General features: G+C 42.8%; 1 long non-coding RNA gene across 1 annotated transcript in view; it reads right to left on the bottom strand.

The window, feature by feature from the left end:
* Nucleotides 1–19,028, bottom strand: part of LOC124015847 — a 49,276-nt gene extending 30,248 nt beyond the window's left edge. Inside the window, exon 1 of the long non-coding RNA XR_006835237.1 lies at nt 18,177–19,028. This is a non-coding gene — a long non-coding RNA (uncharacterized LOC124015847). The remainder of the gene's footprint in view (nt 1–18,176) is intronic.
* Nucleotides 19,029–19,612: the final 584 nt, after the last annotated feature.

The raw sequence follows: 19,612 nt of genomic DNA, 5'->3' as shown, positions 1-19,612 counted from the left end.
GTTTAGTTATGTTAGTTTCAACAGCACATAATCCTGATTTTCCCCACTAATTGATATCAGTGATTTATTGCTACTTGTCAAAACAAGTGTTTCTGATTCTTGTGCAGTTTATAAGGAGCTTGTTTAAAAAATACAAGTAATATGATTATTGTGGCAGGTGTTTGTGTATATGGGGCGGCAGGGTAGCGTAGTGGTTAGAGCATTGCGCTAGTAACCGAAAGGTTGCAAGTTCAAATCCCCGAGCTGACTTGGTACAAATCTGTCATTCTCCCCCTGAACAAGGCAGTTAACCCACTGTTCCTAGGCTGTCAATAATAATTTGTTCTTAACTTGCCTAGTTACATAAATAATATGTTTTCAATTTATCACAAACTGTTTCTGCATATTGGTTATTGATTTGGACACGTTAAAACTGTTTTGACATTGGGACCATCCCACCGAGCAAAATGTCATGAGACAGAAAACTTTGGCCGACGTCCAAAATACGTCCAGTTTTGGTTGAAAATACTTATTTTTCAGGTTGATTCAACTACTTGAAAACAACTTGATTTAAATGTCTATGAACAATTTTGCTAACAATCCTACAAAATTCCAGTATTTCTTTACAACATTCAAATGCTATTGTCTTTATTCCACGACTGAAGAAGCATGACTCAAATCACCGACTCATATTTCAAACATTCAGCCTGACAAAATATGCATGTTTTATTATTCCATGCCTCACCATGAAGTGAATTATTGACACAAATGTCATTGAAAAGTAGACTATGCATGACCTCCAATATTCATTCGGTTGTAGTTGAAAATCTGTATTTTCGGGTCATTTTTAAAATGATTTAAAACAATGTAATTTCAACGTACTTTCAGTAGCCGAGTGGTTAGAGCGTAACCGAAAGGTTGCTGGATCGAATCCCCGAGCTGACAAGGTAAAAATATGTTGTTCAGCTCCTGAATAGGGCAGTTAGTCCACTGTTCCTAGGCTGTCATTGTAGATAAGAATTTGTTCTTAACGGACTTGCCAAGTTAAATAAAAAGTGGACTAGAGTTATTGAAGCTAGTGAGTTTCCTGATTCTATAAAGAAAAATGTGAAAAAATAATACTATTGTATATTATTATTTAGAAGTACGTGTTTTTAATTGTTGACAGCCAGTAGACACCATGTTTATATTAGTGAAGGTGAAGCATTGTAGTTGATTATAATGTGAAATGGAAGTTGTTTTCTGTTGGTTAGCAAACTTGTCCAACAAAAATATAGTATATATTTGTTGTCTAAAGGGGAAAGTGTTACAGGCGTTGGCTTTTCCATTTGTTTTGAGGTTGGACTTTAGCACGTAGGAAAGGGGGATACCTAGTCAGTTGTATAACTGAATGCATTCAACTGAAATGTGTCTTCAGTGCACTGATTGGTGTCACCTTGTTAGTCAGTATGTGTTACACCTGTGCTGGCTTGTCCATCTCGTTAGTGGGAAGGTGTTTCACCTGAGCTGGTCCAGGTTCTATTTAAGAGTGTCTGGCCCAGTGCTCCTTTTGTCTTGATAGATGTGGAGAGCCAACACAACACATTTAGTTGCTCCACTTTTTTGGTTTACTTCCTGTCTGTAAGTTTGGTGTGGGTTTTTCTTTTGTTACCCTCTTCTTGGGCAGATTTAGTGGGTCTCATGGTGGGTGTCTTTTAGGTCCCAGTTGTTGTTACTAGTCAACTTTCAGTGGTCACTGAGCGCAAGACTGCAACATTATGTTATATTACTTTTATTGGATCAAATGGTTGTTTTATGCAACAGAATAGAGGGTTCTTATGTTTGTGTCTGTGTGTTCTACTGAGGATGGGCCTCTGGGAGATAACACTGACAGGAGATTTACAATGTCTTTTGGGTGATAAAACCTAAAGAGACCGCATTCCAGAGCATGAGTTAATGTGTCTGTTCTATATGGTACCAGGGAGAGATGACCCCAGGGCCAGACCCTGGTCTCTACACAAAGAGGACTCTTTTTACAGCAGATACTGTCTGCTGAGAATTATAAGTATATTTCATACAAATCTTAACCTTGTGACCAGTTCTATACATCTGTTGTTGGTCATGTAGGTTGAAAGGGGTGTATCTTGGCTGTAAAAGACCTTTGTACTTTTGTATCGTGGCTCTCAACGAGTCATCTGGGGGTAATTTGTCGACCAGCCATCATTATCGTAGAACACTCAATTGATTCACTTTATATTTGTGCGTTGTATTGACCTGCTCCCTTATTAAGTGAATAAATATGTAAATTTAACTCTGACTTGTGTGATAAGTTTGTCTCCTCATTTGATATTAAAGAAATTAACCACATTTGGCGATGGGGATGTTAATCTTCACTTGGTGACCGCTCCTGACGACCTGGTTAAATCATGCACGAGGGATCCCTCAAACATGGGATCTCAGGGAGACCACACTTTGGGAACGGAGCAGATGGTCCAACCCTTGATCTGAGAGGCAGCGAGCAGAGTGAATACCACATCTCAAACATAGTTTAAAAAAAGACAAGCGAAACATGTAAAGAGGAGTTTTTAGAAAATCCTCGTAGGCTCCGAGTGTTTATTTCTGTGTGAGGGGGTGTAAACAGGGCTGAGACCGCTATCTGTGTGAACTGGATGAAAACTAGTAAACACAGATTCTAGTTAAGACCATTTATGATATAGTAGAAGATCGTTAGGTGCACCTGTAATTTTTTAAAACCTGGACCCCATTTTAGAATTGAAAGATGTACATGTATGAGTTACATTATCCTAGGAACTAACCATGACATAGAAATGTGTAAATATTCCTGCAGGTTAAAATGTTGAACTAATTGATTAGGTATGTTTGGGAATAACATTGTGTGACAGAGTTGTGTGAATGTGGAAATTAGTCTTAATCTGAGGTTTGGATGGTAACATATAGAAATATGCTGACTCATATTATTGAAATTTGGATAATAAGCAGGATGATATTTTAGAAAACAGCGGAAGGTCTATAGTTCCTGGGAGGCTTGATTTTTCCAGTGGTCTCTGGGAGGATAGAGAAACGTTGACGATCCCATGGTCATTGTCTGGGAAACAGAAGTGATTTTTTAAATTCTGCTGGGAGTATGTTTGGAGAGCTGATTCTTAGTTATGGAGAGTCCTTGAAAAATCTAATTGAATGGTTTTCGTGAGTACCAAATAATTTCTTACGTTTTATATGGATTCTGTGAATATATGAAAATATGAAATGTTGTGTATAATTTTTATAGATTTGATAAAGTAAAACTGGGAACTGCTGACTGGAGTTGGTATCGCAGTTGAGAAAATACTTTCAGACAAAAAGCTAAAAAAGTTATTTGAAGAACCTTTTGCAGGAACCCCTATAAGTTATTTGAAGAACCCCTTATCATGGTTCCTCAACCTTTTGGGGTTCATTTTTTAACTCCCATCCTCCATTACAAAAACAATAATATTGACTTAAATAATTAATTGTTTATTAGAGTGGCACCACAAATGTGAATTAATATTTACAATACAATTTACCAAACATAACACATTACAAATTGCAACATTTCTGCAGACATGTCAGACCATATTAAATAATAAAATTACTTTGTAAAGTGCATTTCAGGACATTTAAAATAATAATGATGTACAATAAAAACATTAAATGAATCATAGGTAAACTAACATTGTAGACTTGATGCTAAATAAAGATTTTTCAGCTTTAATGTGTATATCGTATCCACTCAGTTATGTTTGGAAGTTTGCCATCTTTATGACCTGCCCTGGTAACTTCACCCAACTTCTCTTTTCCCCAGAACACAGTAACTTAACATAAGTGTTTTTCTGACATTTTTGGGAAATTTAAGGGAAAATAAAAAATACAGCCCAAGCAGAGCCCCAAGTCCCATGGAGATGTCCTCAAGGGTGTGGATGTTCTCCCCATCAAAGGCCAGTGGGATTTCACACTCATGGTGAAATGGATTTCCGCCGATGTGCAGTAAAGGAGTGAAGAGCGGTGAAATCTGTGTCAACAAAAGTAAGAAAGGATTAATACACATACAATTAACAAAGAACATAACAAATGTTCAGCTGTAGTTTTATATAAGCATGCACATTTATGTTTATGAAGAAACAGATGATTGGTGCATAGGCATACCTTGTCACGGACATAAAGGCCACTTGGCTCCTCTTTGAAGAGGTTGGGCAAGAGCAGAATTGCTGCTGTGGTCTCCAGTCCTAGTAAAGCATTGATCTTACTACACTTGCTAATTTTATTACAAAATACATTAGAGAAAGGGAAGGAACAAGAGCAAATCCTTCTTCTGTATTGTCCTTCGGGGACTGTCAAAATACCAGGAGGATGTCCTCACCCCTGCCTCTCTACCTCTGCTAGTCTTTGAAATCTCGTTTTGGGGAGAGCTGACGACAACGAGGCGGCAGATCAAAGACCCGTGGAGCCGGAAGAGAATGGCAAGCATCGGGAAAAAAGATGTGTTTGATGACACGCAAGAAAACTGGGCAACTTACATTGAACGACTGGAACAGTACTTCATTGCAAACGACATTGCTGATAACAAAAGAGTACCAGCGTTGTTGAGTTGAATTGGCCCAAAAACATACAGTTTGCTAAGAGATCTGACTGCCCCTCTGAAGCCCTCAAATAAAACATTCACAGAGATTGTGGAGATATTGATATTAAACCACTCCTCATCGCTGAATGTTTTCGTTTCCACAAGAGAGATCAGAATGGAGGTTAGGGTGTTAGTACATATGTAGCAGAGTTGAAGAAACTGTCTGAACATTGCCAGTTTGGAGAGAACCTAAATGACACATTAAGGGATAGATTTGTTTGTGGACTGAAACATGAACACATTCAAAAACGAGAGCTCACGTTTGCAAAGGCTGTTGAAATTGCTGTGGCTATGGAAATTGCGACTAACGATGCATTTGAGTTGCAAAGTAAAAGAAGTACTGACCTGTCACAAATTTCCCTGCACAAGTTTTCACGCAGTCGACAGCGCCCCGTGTGGCCGACAAAATGCAACAGGTGTGACAGAGATGGTCACAGAGCAGAGGACTGCCGTTTCAAAGACGAAATTTGTCACAAATGCAGTAGAAGGGGGCACATTTAAAGAGCATGCAAAGCAAAATTCAGTCACAACAGGAAAACTGAGTAAATTAAAGGGTCTGTGAATGCACTAGCAGAGAACAGTGGCAGTGATTCAGATGAACGATTAATTGGTACAATGGAGTTAAACACAGTGACTTCTCCCAGCAGTAGCATTATATGGGTGACACCAGATATCGAAGGCAAACCCCTCAAAATGGAGCTGGACACAGGATCTGCAGTGTCTATAATTTTCACTACCGTCTACAATGAGCACGTTAAGGCTATCAAGCTGAAGAACACAAATGTGTTGCTGAAGACATACTCAGGAGAGAGATTGAGCCCAATGGGGGCGTTGCAGGTCAGAGTGCAGTTACAGCTGTATGTGGTGCCTGGAACTGGCCCCCCATTATTTGGCAGGGAATGGCTTTCAAAAATAAAGCTGAATTGGTGTGACTTGAAAATGCTCCACACGTTCCAGTCCAAAGAGAAAGGCACAGACCAAACACTGGAATACTTGCAGAAGAAATACAACACAGTTTTCAGTGATCAGATGGGAACAGTAAAAGGCTTCACAGCAAAACTTGTACTAAGAGATGACGCAACCCCCAAATTCTGCAAAGCCAGATCTGATCCATACTCCTTGAGACCAAAGGTGTAAGCGGAAATCGATCGCTTGCAGGATACAGGGATCCTGACAAAAGTGGACAGAAGCGAATGGGCCACACCCATAGTTCCTATTGTGAAGAAAGACGAGTCTGTTAGAATGTGTGTGGACTTCAAGGTAACTGTGAATTCAATGTTGCATGTGGACCAATACCCCCTACCACGTCTGGATGACATCTTTGCTGCACTAGCTGGTGGGAAACACTTCAGTAAAATCGATCTGAAACAGGCTTACCTGCAGCTACCGGTTGAAGAGAGTTCCAAACAGTACCTGACAATAAACACACACAAAGGTCTATACAGCCTGGTTTTTGGCGTTGCATCAGCCATTTGGCAATGAACTATTGACCAGATTTTGCAAGGAATCCCAGGAACCCAGTGTATCTTGGATGACATGATCATAACAGGACGCACCGACAAAGAGCACCTGGCTAACCTGGAAGTGGTCCTGAAAAGACTGAAAGAGTATGGTCTACAGGCAAACTTACATAGGTGTGAGTTCTTCAAAGACAAGATTGTCTTCTGTGGACATGAGATTGACTGCAATGGATTGCACAAAACACAGGACAAAATCGAGGCAGTGGTACAGGCACCACGACCACAAAATATCACAGAAGTGAGATCTTTCACGGGACTGATCAATTACTACAGAAGATTACTCCCAAACCTTTCAGCAGTACTCCAGCCTCTAACCAGCTCCTGGAGAAGAATAGGACATGGCGGTGGACAGAGCAGTGTGAAAATGCATTTCTGGAGGCAAAACGGCTCATAACATCTGAACAGGTCCTGATGCATTACGACCCTGAAATGCCAGTGAAGTTGGCTTGTGATACGTCCCCTTATGGATTAGGGGCAGTCCTTTCACACACACTGAAAGATGGGTCAGAGAGGCCAGTTGCATTTGCGTCACGAACATTGAATGATGCAGAGAAAAACTACTCACAAATCGACAAAGAAGCACTGGCACTAGTGTGGGGCGTCAGGAAATTCCACGCATACCTATATGGCAAGCGTTTCACACTGGTTACAGATCACCAGCCGTTGCTTTCCATTTTCAGTCCAAAGAAAGGCATTCCATGCAATGACAGCAGCCAGGTTACAGCGATATGCCCTGTTCCTTGCCAGTCATATGTATGACATTGAGTTTAACCGTCATCCCTCCACACAAATGCAGATGGATTATCCAGACTGCCGCGTACAAGAGAAAGACAAAGGAGGGTGGATGCAGTGCACGTTTTCCATACCGCTCAGCTCAAGGCACTACCGGTCACAAGCACAGTTATTGAACATGAGACAAGGAAAGATGTGACCTTGTCAAAATTGTACACCTACACCATGTCAGGATGGCCAGCTACTGGCAGAAAGGAGCTGACTCCGTATTTCCAGCGGAGAAACTAAATTACAACGTACCAAGGATGTTTGATGTGGGGAATGAGAGTCATGAGACCCCAGAAATGCCAACATCTAGTCTTGCAGCAACTACATGAAGGTCATGTTGGAATTGTCAAAATGAAGCTGCTCGCAAGGAGCCACTTCTGGTGGCCAGGTCTGGACCAACAGATAGAGAATATGATAAAGAACTGTAGCGGATGTTTGGAAACCCTTCACATGCCTGCTCCTGTCCCAGTCCACCCATGGGAATGGCACGCTGAGCCATGGCAGAAAATTCATGTGGACTACGCTGGTCCCTTTGAAAAGCACATGTTTCTGGTTATAGTTGATGCCCATTCCAAATGGCCAGAGGTGTTTTGCACTGACTCCTCCACCTCAGCTCAGACGATAGAGTGTCTCAGAACAACGTTTGCACGCTTCGGTTTGCCACTGCAGCTGGTAAGTGACAACGCGCAAGCTTTTGTAAGTGACGAGTTTACAAGATTCATGTCAGTAAATGGAATCAAACACTCAACCTCAGCTCCGTACCACCCTGCCACCAATGGGCTGGCAGAACGCTTTGTGCAAACCCTAAAGCAAGGACTCCGTGCAGATAAAAGAGACGAAGGGACTTTGCAAACAAAACTGGCCAAGTTCCTGGCCTCCTACCAAAACACCCCACATGCCACGACAAATGAAACCCAGCCGCACTGATGTTCGAGAGGCCTCTCCGCACACAGCTGGACATCATGAAGCCAAACAGGCGTAATGAAGTGCTGAACAAACAAGCCAAGATGCTCTCCGGTGACCGGGAGCGCCATCTCCAAACAGGACAGGAAGTGATGGTGCGAGAATACAGAAGAGTAGGGAAATGGACAAGAGGGACCGTACACACACAAACGGGTCCCAGAACTTACCAGGTTCAAGTGAGCCCAGACATAATGTGGCGGCGTCACATTAACCAAATGCATTCCACGGAAAACAGCACAACAATCGAGAGAGAACAGGCACAGAGATCCTGAGAGTGACACACAGGGAACTGTAGAGGACGGTGGGGCAGTAAAGAGACCCCAGGCTGAAAGAAGGGAACGTGTTGATGAAGGTGCTGCTATAGCAGAAGCTATAATGGAACAAGCACACACTGAGGATGTTCAGGAGCCTCCAGACAATCCGAGGCGCTACCCAGAACGAAGGCACCGTCCACCAGACAGACTAGACTTATAAACAAACAAACAAAAACGAACTGGTCAAGTTCAAATTAAAATATGCAAAATAACTACAACAAGTTATGGGAAATGTTGTGGTTTGGTTAAAGTAACTTTGATTGTATAAGAGAAGGAATGTTATGTTCTGTAATTACTGATGTCCCCTTTAAGGACGGAGCACCCTTGGTCATGCGCAGTGTTGTTCTATGTTATTCTGGTACAAACTCGTTTGAGTAAATGTGAAGCTCCAGTTCAATTGCTTGTATTCAGAGTCTTTCTTATTACATAAATAAGTACTAAGTGTTAAGACACTACACATTCCATGGACTTGATTAATTTTGGAGAAGATCAGAAAATATAATTAAGATAATTAACGCGGACATGTAACGTTTCCAAAATGGGATAGTATTGTACATGTAACGTTATGTCCCATTGTGAGTTGATAGTATTGCATGCTGTAGCAGGCTATATAAAGAGGAAGACCTCCATTGACGATTCAGTTCGTTGTAACATCTCGTAAGGACAGGTCACCGTCCTTAGTTAGTTAACGTTTGCTAGTTCATTATCACAAAACTGAGAACAGCTCTAGATTGGAAACTCACGTTAATGAGTGTAAAGCCATGTTGGCTTTATGGAAACGATATGCAATATATGGGAACGAATATAGTTGAGGGAAATAATCCAAACCTAGTTGTGCCTAGTTAGGACATAACGTTATCTAGCTAGATAACAGTACTGTAGCTCATACAACGCCGACGGTCAAACCCTGCTTTCTAATATTTAAGGTAATTAACTATAGTAACGTTACGGAAGATATTCACTGAAACCCATCGTTGTCTTCGTTATTCATTATTAGTATGTTATATTATTATATTAATTATTTCGAGACATATTCAGAGCCAAACATCAACCCAACTTAACCTTTTTAACTGTTGTCGCATCCAAACTTGTCACCATCGTTTTCAGTTGTAATTGCGAAGTTCCCGGAAGAAGTCCAGCAACAACGGAGGTTCCTCGATGAACCCATCTTCTAACAAGTTCTTTGGAGAACCTTTTTGGGGCTGTTTTTCATTGTCAAGACCCCTAAGGTTCTGAGAACAACTCTAGTTGTACCCTTCATTTTTAGAGTTGTAGTCGGCTCTATTTACTCTCAAATTCGAAACATGCTGATTTGCATCAACGAACAAGTCAGCTGCTGCCGCTCCAATACAGTATGAGGTGAGACGGTGAACTGATGTTGAACCCGGCAGTCTGCTGCTGCTCCAATACAGTATGAGGTGAGAGGGTGAACTGACGTTGAATGATAAAGATTAAGTTAATAAGTGAAACTGTTAAAAAATAGTATATGGCATATTAAATATATTACTCATGTTATCATATCATCGTGGAATATTGTACATTATATTAGCATCAACATAATTGTTTCATTCAATTTTACATGAGGATATTTCATATTTTCAAGTTCAGAAGTCAGAACCCATCACCTGCTATGTAAAGGAGACGGAAGAATGCACAATGGTCAATTCTACCCGGGATCCTTGGGACATCCCTACCCTAAAACCCTAACCATAACACTTTTTAATGTCAACTTCAATGGGCTCGGGACATCCCAAGGATGTATCTCTACCTGAAAATACATGATCTAAGTGATTGATAGTTGGTATTCAGCAGTCATAAACATTTACATTTACATTTAAGTCATTTAGCAGACGCTCTTATCCAGAGCGACTTACAAATTGGTGCATTCACTTTATGACATCCAGTGGAACAGCCACTTTACAATAGTGCATCTAAATATTTTAAGGGGGGGGGGGGTGAGAAGGATTACTTTATCCTATCCTAAGTATTCCTTAAAGAGGTGGGGTTTCAGGTGTCTCCGGAAGGTGGTGATTGACTCCGCTGTCCTGGCGTCGTGAGGGAGTTTGTTCCACCATTGGGGAGCCAGAGCAGCGAACAGTTTTGACTGGGCTGAGCGGGAACTGTACTTCCTCAGTGGTAGGGAGGCGAGCAGGCCAGAGGTGGATGAACGCAGTGCCCTTATTTGGGTGTAGGGCCTGATCAGAGCCTGGAGGTACTGAGGTGCCGTTCCCCTCACACCTCCGTAGGCAAGCACCATGGTATTGTAGAGGATGCGAGCTTCAACTGGAAGCCAGTGGAGAGAGCGGAGGAGCGGGGTGACGTGAGAGAACTTGGGAAGGTTGAACACTAGACAGGCTGCGGCGTTCTGGATGAGTTGTAGGGGTTTAATGGCACAGGCAGGGAGCCCAGCCAACAGCGAGTTGCAGTAATCCAGACGGGAGATGACAAGTGCCTGGATTAGGACCTGCGCCGCTTCCTGTGTGAGGCAGGGTCGTACTCTGCGGATGTTGTAGAGCATGAACCTACAGGAACGGGCCACCGCCTTGATGTTAGTTGAGAACGACAGGGTGTTGTCCAGGATCACGCCAAGGTTCTTAGCGCTCTGGGAGGAGGACACAATGGAGTTGTCAACCGTGATGGCGAGAACATGGAATGGGCAGTCCTTCCCCGGGAGGAAGAGCAGCTCCGTCTTGCCGAAGTTCAGCTTGAGGTGGTGATCCGTCATCCACACTGATATGTCTGCCAGACATGCAGAGATGCGATTCGCCACCTGGTCATCAGAAGGGGGAAAGGAGAAGATTAATTGTGTGTCGTCTGCATAGCAATGATAGGAGAGACCATGTGAGGTTATGACAGAGCCAAGTGACTTGGTGTATAGCGAGAATAGGAGAGGGCCTAGAACAGAGCCCTGGGGGACACCAGTGGTGGGAGCGCGTGGTGAGGAGACAGATTCTCGCCACGCCACCTGGTAGGAGCGACCTGTCAGGTAGGACGCAATCCAAGCGTGGGCCGCGCCGGAGATGCCCAACTCGGAGAGGGTGGAGAGGAGGATCTGATGGTTCACAGTATCGAAGGCAGCCGATAGGTCTAGAAGGATGAGAGCAGAGGAGAGAGAGTTAGCTTTAGCGGTGCGGAGCGCCTCCGTGATACAGAGAAGAGCAGTCGCAGTTGAATGACTAGTCTTGAAACCTGACTGATTTGGATCAAGAAGGTCATTCTGAGAGAGATAGCGGGAGAGCTGACCAAGGACGGCACGTTCAAGAGTTTTGGAGAGAAAAGAAAGAAGGGATACTGGTCTGTAGTTGTTAACATCGGAGGGATCGAGTGTAGGTTTTTTCAGAAGGGGTGCAACTCTCGCTCTCTTGAAGACGGAAGGGACGTAGCCAGCGGTCAGGGATAAGTTGATGAGCGAGGTGAGGTAAGGGAGAAGGTCTCCGGAAATGGTCTGGAGAAGAGAGGAGGGGATAGGGTCAAGCGGGCAGGTTGTTGGGCGGCCGTCCATCACAAGACGCGAGATTTCATCTGGAGAGAGAGGGGAGAAAGAGGTCAGAGCACAGGGTAGGGCAGTGTGAGCAGAACCAGCGGTGTCGTTTTACTTAGCAAACGAGGATCGGATGTCGTCGACCTTCTTTTCAAAATGGTTGACGAAGTCATCTGCAGAGAGGGAGGGGGGGGGAGGATTCAGGAGGGAGGAGAAGGTGGCAAAGAGCTTCCTAGGGTTAGAGGCAGATGCTTGGAATTTAGAGTGGTAGAAAGTGGCTTTAGCAGCAGAGACAGAGGAGGAAAATGTAGAGAGGAGGGAGTGAAAGGATGCCAGGTCCGCAGGGAGGCGAGTTTTCCTCCATTTCCGCTCGGCTGCCCGGAGCCCTGTTCTGTGAGCTCGCAATGAGTCGTCAAGCCACGGAGCGGGAGGGGAGGACCGAGCCGGCCTGGAAGATAGGGGACATAGAGAGTCAAAGGATGCAGAAAGGGAGGAGAGGAGGGTTGAGGAGGCAGAATCAGGAGATAGGTTGGAGAAGGTTTGAGCAGAGGGAAGAGATGATAGGATGGAAGAGGAGAGAGTAGCGGGGGAGAGAGAGCGAAGGTTGGGACGGCGCGATACCATCCGAGTAGGGGCAGTGTGGGAAGTGTTGGATGAGAGCGAGAGGGAAAAGGATACAAGGTAGTGGTCGGAGACTTGGAGGGGAGTTGCAATGAGGTTAGTGGAAGAACAGCATCTAGTAAAGATGAGGTCGAGCGTATTGCCTGCCTTGTGAGTAGGGGGGGGGAAGGTGAGAGGGTGAGGTCAAAAGAGGAGAGGAGTGGAAAGAAGGAGGCAGAGAGGAATGAGTCAAAGGTAGACGTGGGGAGGTTAAAGTCGCCCAGAACTGTGAGAGGTGAGCCGTCCTCAGGAAAGGAGCTTATCAAGGCATCAAGCTCATTGATGAACTCTCCGAGGGAACCTGGAGGGCGATAAATGATAAGGATGTTAAGCTTGAAAGGGCTGGTAACTGTGACAGCATGAAATTCAAAGGAGGGGATAGACAGATGGGTAAGGGGAGAAAGAGAGAATGACCACTTGGGAGAGATAAGGATCCCGATGCTACCACCCCGCTGACCAGAAGCTCTCGGGGTGTGCGAGAACACGTGGGCGGACGAAGAGAGAGCAGTAGGAGTAGCAGTGTTATCTGTGGTGATCCATGTTTCTGTCAGTGCCAAGAAGTCGAGGGACTGGAGGGAGGCATAGGCTGAGATGAACTCTGCCTTGTTGGCCGCAGATCGGCAGTTCCAGAGGCTACCGGAGACCTGGAACTCCACATGGGTCGTGCGCGCTGGGACCACCAGATTAGGGTGGCAGCGGCCACGCGGTGTGGAGCGTTTGTATGGTCTGTGCAGAGAGGAGAGAACAGGGATAGACAGACACATAGTTGACAGGCTACAGAAGAGGCTACGCTAATGCAAGGAGATTGGAATGACAAGTGGACTACACGTCTCGAATGTTCAGAAAGTTAAGCTTACGTAGCAAGAATCTTATTGACTAAAATGATTAAAATGATACAGTACTGCTGAAGTAGGCTAGCTGGCAGTGGCTGCGTTGTTGACTTTGTAGGCTAGCTGGCAGTGGCTGCGTTGTTGACACTACACTAATCAAGTCGTTCCGTTGAGTGTAATAGTTTCTACAGTGCTGCTATTCGGGGGCTAGCTGGCTAGCTAGCAGTGTTGATTACGTTACGTTGCGTTAAAAGAACGACAATAGCTGGCTAGCTAACCTAGAAAATCGCTCTAGACTACACAATTATCTTTGATACACAGACGGCTATGTAGCTAGCTATGTAGCTAGCTACGATCAAACAAATCAAACCGTTGTGCTGTAAAGAAATGAAATGAAAAATGTGATACTACCTGTGGAGCGAAGCGGAATGCGACCGGGTTGTTGAGTGCGGAAGTTCTATTCAGTAGACGTTGGCTAGCTGTTGGCTAGCTAGCAGTGTCTCCTATAAAGCCTAATATACTTTAACAAACTACTAAAATAGTGATTTTGTCAGACAGCAGCTATACACTGACTGACTGATCCATTCATCCTTCCATCCCTCCTCAGCCTTCCTCTCCTCTGAGGACCCAGTGAGGGTGGAGCTCAGTCAGAGAGGTGAGAGGTCATACATGGTTTAGATGGTAAATATTTATGTCCCCTTAGCGGTTCATCACATCAGCAAAAGGTAAAATGTTCCATCATCTATGTTTATTTACATTAGTGCAAATTGTCTACTGGTATTGGTGTAATTTCTCACCCCTTCTGGCTGTATGAAAGTTAATTCCCCTCATACAAACATTTGTTCTTTGATATTATGAAGGTAATTTGTGTCAAATGTACTTTTCCCCACTCATTCACCCCATCTCTTTACATTGCTCTCGTCTTCCTAAAACTCACTAGCTTCTGGAACTCTCGTCCCCTTGGAACGAGCCCAAACCAAACTCAAATCAAATTGTATTAGTCACATGCGCTGAATACGTGTAGACCTAACAGTGAAATGCTTACGTATGAGCCCCTAACCAACAGTGCAGTTTAAAAAAAAATACAGATAAGAAGAAGAGATAAAACTCATCTCGAACATGGAAAAAAAATCAACTGTGATCCATGATCCATGGTAACACACTGGTTAAAAACACACTGGTTAAATGCACAACACAAATATTGACTGCCCACCCTTGAGACAATCAGCAACCAAGTTGTCCTTACCACATGCTCTAGTACATTTGGGTTGGCACATCTGAGAATGAATCCTGATATTCTAAAAGCAGGGCAACAATGTCAATATAATTGTACCCAAAAATTGTCAGTTGGTTACATAAATAATTATGATTACTAAATGTTACATGAAATGTAAATATGAAATATTTGGTTGCATAGTCTTATTTTCAATTACATTTTGCTAGGTGAGATATCCCCAATGTCAAAACACAGTTTTAACATGTACGAATCAATAACCAATATGCAGAAACAGTTTGGGATAAATTGAAAACATAAACATAAAATGGGCTATATACACAAACATCTGCCACAATAATCATATTACTTGTATTGTTTAAACAAGCTCCTTATAAACTGTACAATCACCAGAAACACTGTTGTTTTGACAAGTAGCAATAAATCACTGATATCGATTAGGGGGGGAAATCAGGTTGTACGTGCTATTGAAACTAAAGAAACATGGAAACGGGAGATTAAAGGACAACCTGCAGAAGACAGTCAGCTACATTTTGGAGTGATGCATTTAAATGTAGGGGTCGCTAAACAAAGGAACACAACACTTATTTGTCATAACTCATCGCTAAAATAACTTGTGCTAGAGGAGGGAGAGGAGGTTGCACGTCCTGTTAAAACTAACAGCTCAAAAACCACACGGAATCTGGGAATGTGTACATCCCTGGTTAGAGGACAATGTGAGGACAATGAGGCCATGTGCAGCCAATGTGATTGATAGGATATTTATTTTTATCAGGATATTTTCTACCTGCACTGTTTTTAATATGTTGGCTATTTTTTTTATATAGTTGGCAATAAAAGTTACTTTTAGATTTATATAATTTTAATTTTGATAGAATGTAGATTAATCACAGACAATATTTTTGAGATACTATCATAAATTAAATGAAACTGTTCCACGAAAATGTGCATATGAAAATCATAACTGGCACACAGATAGGTAGAAATGGTAAGATACATTGGCACTCCAAATGGAAAAGTTGGCCGACCTCTGGTGTAGCCCATTGCCGGAAACTTCAGGAGCATAAAGGCAGAATTTCTCTCTTCTGGTTAGGTTATCTTGATCTCTGGCTCCCTCCAGTCATTGTGTGTCTTATTTAATCAAACAGCTTAAAGCATCATTCCAGTTCAGTACATACAGTTGATTTTATAAAAACACATGGGGCGATTGGTAGAAAGAACAGATGACTCTTGGTTGACCAAGATGTATTTTAGTTGGGGACAGCACTAGAACATGATTTTGGGGTTCCCAAGTGGCGCAGTGGACACTGCATCTCAGTGCTTGAGGTCGTGACGATGGCCTATTGGATGACGTCGTCCATCGGGACCCCCCCAAAAAAAGAAGACTCTCTGGATTGATCACTGGAGCCAGATGTGAAGGAGGAGGTTGATCATCAGGAGTCAGATGTGAAGGAGGTTGATCATCAGGAGTCAGATGTGAAGGAGGAGGTTGATCATCAGGAGTCAGATGTGAAGGAGGAGGTTGATCAACAGTGAACCTCTAGGATTGTGGCTGGGCTGGCGTTTCCACTTCCAGCTTGGTCTTATATTTTGGAAAGTATTCAGACCTGTTCACCTTTTTTGAGAAACAGACAAGTCCTCAACTGGCAGCTTCATGAAATAGTACCCTCAAAACACCAGTCTCAGCGTCAACAGTGAAGAGGCGACTCCGGGATGCTGGCCTTCTAGGCAGAGTTCCTCTGCCCAGTGTCTGTTATTTTGCCCATCTTAAACTTTTCTCTTTACTGGCCAGTCTGAGATATGGCTTTTTCCTTGCATCTCTGCCAGTCATCCTGACATGACAATGCCACCAGCCATACTGCTCGTTCTGTGCATGATTTCCTGCAAGACAGGAATGTCAGTGTTCTGCCATGGCAAGCGAAGGGCCCGGATCTCAATCCCATTGAGGACATCTGGGACCTTTTGGATTGAGGGTGAGTGCTAGGGCCATTCCCCATAGAAATGTCTAGGAACTTGCAGGTGCCTTGGTGGAAGAGTGGGGTAACATCTCACAGCAAGAACTGGCAAATCTAGTGCAATCCATGAGGAGGAAATGCACTGCAGTACTTAATGCAGCTGGTGGCCACACCAGATACTGACTGTTACTTTGATTTTGACCCCCTCTTTGTTCAGGGACATATTATTCCATTTCTGTTAGTCACATGTCTGAGGATCTTGTTCAGTTTGTATCAGTTGTTGAATCTTATGTTCATACAAATATTTACACATGTAAATAAATGCAGTTGATAGTGAGAGGATGTTTATTTTTTTCCCTGAGTTTATGTCCTATAATTTTGTTTTCACATTAGTAGTAACATCGATGAGTGTTCTAGCGATGTGCACTAGAAGAAAGTTATTAAAGTTTCTGAAACCCTAAGCGGTGTGCCAGACGACGTTTGGTGTTCAACATAGGCCCCTTTCTGTGTTTGCTAAAATTGCGGCACGAGGGCGATGTACACTCAATTTGGTTGCAGAAACACCTCCCTGCTAATGAGAAAACCAATTGTTATGGATGTAGTATATCTGCCTGGAGCAAAAATGGTGAGTAAAGATTTTCGTTTTCACTTTGTATTCTGAATATTAGCACCATCAACACTAGATCAGGAGTGCTAATCAAGGAAACTCACATTAAGCTCTGTGTCTATTCACTAATTCACCAAAGAGTGCATTTCACACTTTTTGGATTAGAATTGTAAGGCTCAATTGAATGTCCTGCTTAATAAAATGTGTGTTTTATTGTTGCAAATCAACTGATTTATACTTCAACCAGTAAAATGTTCTTTGGCTAGCTTTGCCATCAAGCCTGACAATGAGGGTTTGTACACTAAGTGTTTAAGAAATTGGCCCATAACTTTACCTAGCAATAACATAGACTAGAGGTCAACCGATTATGATTTTTCAACACCCATGCCAATTATTGGAGGGACAAAAAAGCCGATACCATTTAATCCTGTCAATATTTTTATTTATTATTTATTTGTAATAATGACAATTACAACAATACTGAATGAACACATCAATAAAATCAATTTTGCCTCACATAAATAAAGAAACGTGTTCAATTTGGTTTAAATAATGCAAAAACAAAGTGTTGGAGAAGAAAGTAAAAGTGCAATATGTGCTATGTAAGAAAGCTAACGTTTAAGTTCCTTGCTCAGAACATATGAAAGCTGGTGGTTCCTTTTAACATGAGTCTTCAATATTCCCAGGTAAGAAGTTTTAGTTTGTTGTTATTATAGGAATTATAGGACTATTTCACTCTATACCATTTGTATTTCATTAACCTTTGACTATTGGATGTTCTTATAGGCACTTTAGTATTGCCAGTGTAACAGTATAGCTTCTGTCCCTTTCCTCGCTCCTCCCTGGGCTCAAACCAGGAACACAACGACAACAGCCACCCTCGAAGCAGCTTTACCCATGCAGTATATCCATAATCTTTGGTGTAGTCAACCCAACTCTCACATGGCACTATTGGGGGGGCTCGATGTGTAGTAAAAACATCACTACACGAAAATCAATTATAAGTCGTGCCCCCCAGTCTGCGGTCAGCAGATAGTCCCTTCTCAAATATATATGTTAAGCCACTTTTTTGGGAACGGAGAAAACAAGGGGTAGCTTGCTCTCTACGTTGTCTGATTTTAGACATCAGTCGTCATCTCAGGGCCCTCCGTTGAAGAGGTATTGACGAGCCAACTCCGAATATCCAAAGTTAAAAAACAATTTAAGGCGGTACTTACTGGTGTGAATCAGATCTCCTATCTCCACCTCTTCATCTTTCAATGTGACAGTAATCTCCCCATCATTCTTCACTCCAAAATCAGCATCTTCCTCTTCTTTCGTCTTTCTCTTCTTCTTCCACTGGAACAACCTCACCCTCCACTTGTTTTACTGTGACATCCTCCTCCTCCAACTTTTTCACAACAATGTTCAGCCCCTGAGCTTCTTTCTCCGTCCAGCAGTTTAGAGAGCTCATGGTCGGGGGGTGTTAGCTAGCTATCATTAGCGACTAGGCTAGTGCTAACTTAACCAGCCAGCTACTATAGCTGACTAATACAAAATAACGTAATATTAAATAGGTTAACAAGTAGATACGACAGAAGTGTGTCTAAAACACAGTAGCTAATATACATCGAAAGCGTATAAATAGCTTGAATCTTTCGGCTATGTTGGCTAGCAAGCTACGGAGGTTTCTGAAGAACCGTCCACTAGATTATAGACACACATCGCCGTCTGCTGACTGGAGGGGAAACGCAGTTGACGATCATATTTTATTTTCAGACAAAGATTATTTTTAAATTGATTTAATTAAATAATACTATTATATTGAGACATACAAAAGACTTGAATGTGTTGTTTGATTAGTGCGAATATAACAATGTTTACTACAGCACATTTAAGGAAGTTTCATTAAGTCAAACTAAATCTAAATAAGTAGCTAGCTAGTGTAGGTCTATGCTGCTCCTACATGGTGTAACAATACATCATGTAGATGTATATAATGAACAGACTAGGTCTATACTGCTCCTTCATGGTGTATCAATACATCATGTAGATGTATATAATGAACAGACGAGGTCTCTACTGCTCCTACATGCCAAAGACATTGATAGTTGGGAGTGTCAAGTGTGTTGATATAACAGTAATAATGTCAAAATCCCACTTTTAACAAACATCAGAATTGGTAAAAAAAAAAAAAAACGTTATACCCGAGTAGTGCAATGGTCGAAGCTACTGCATTGAAGGGCTTGAGGAATCACTACAGACCCGGGTTTGATTCCGGGCTGTACCACAACCTGCTGTGATCGGGAGTTCCATAGGCCAGCACACTATAGTCCAAGCGTTGCCCAGGTTAGGGGGGGTGGGCTTTACTACTCTGGCGACTCCTTGTGGCGCCTGCAGGCTGACCTCGGTCGTCAGGTGAACAGTGTTTCCTCCGACATATTGGTGCATCTGGCTTCCGGGTTAAGCGGGCAGCTGTTAAGAAGCGGGTTTGGCTGGTCATGTTTCAGAGGACGCATGACTCGACCTTCGAATCCTGAGCCCTTTGGGGAGTTGCAGCGATGAGACAATATTTAAATTGTTTATTTTACCTTTATTTATACAGGTTTTTCTCATTGAGATAACATCTCTTTTCCAAGAGAGACCTGGTCCAATAGCAGCAGGGGAAACAACG

This window comes from Oncorhynchus gorbuscha, linkage group LG26, assembly GCF_021184085.1.
Source record: "Oncorhynchus gorbuscha isolate QuinsamMale2020 ecotype Even-year linkage group LG26, OgorEven_v1.0, whole genome shotgun sequence".
In the NCBI taxonomy this organism is placed as follows: domain Eukaryota; kingdom Metazoa; phylum Chordata; class Actinopteri; order Salmoniformes; family Salmonidae; genus Oncorhynchus; species Oncorhynchus gorbuscha.
This window is presented reverse-complemented; position numbering and strand designations above follow the sequence as displayed.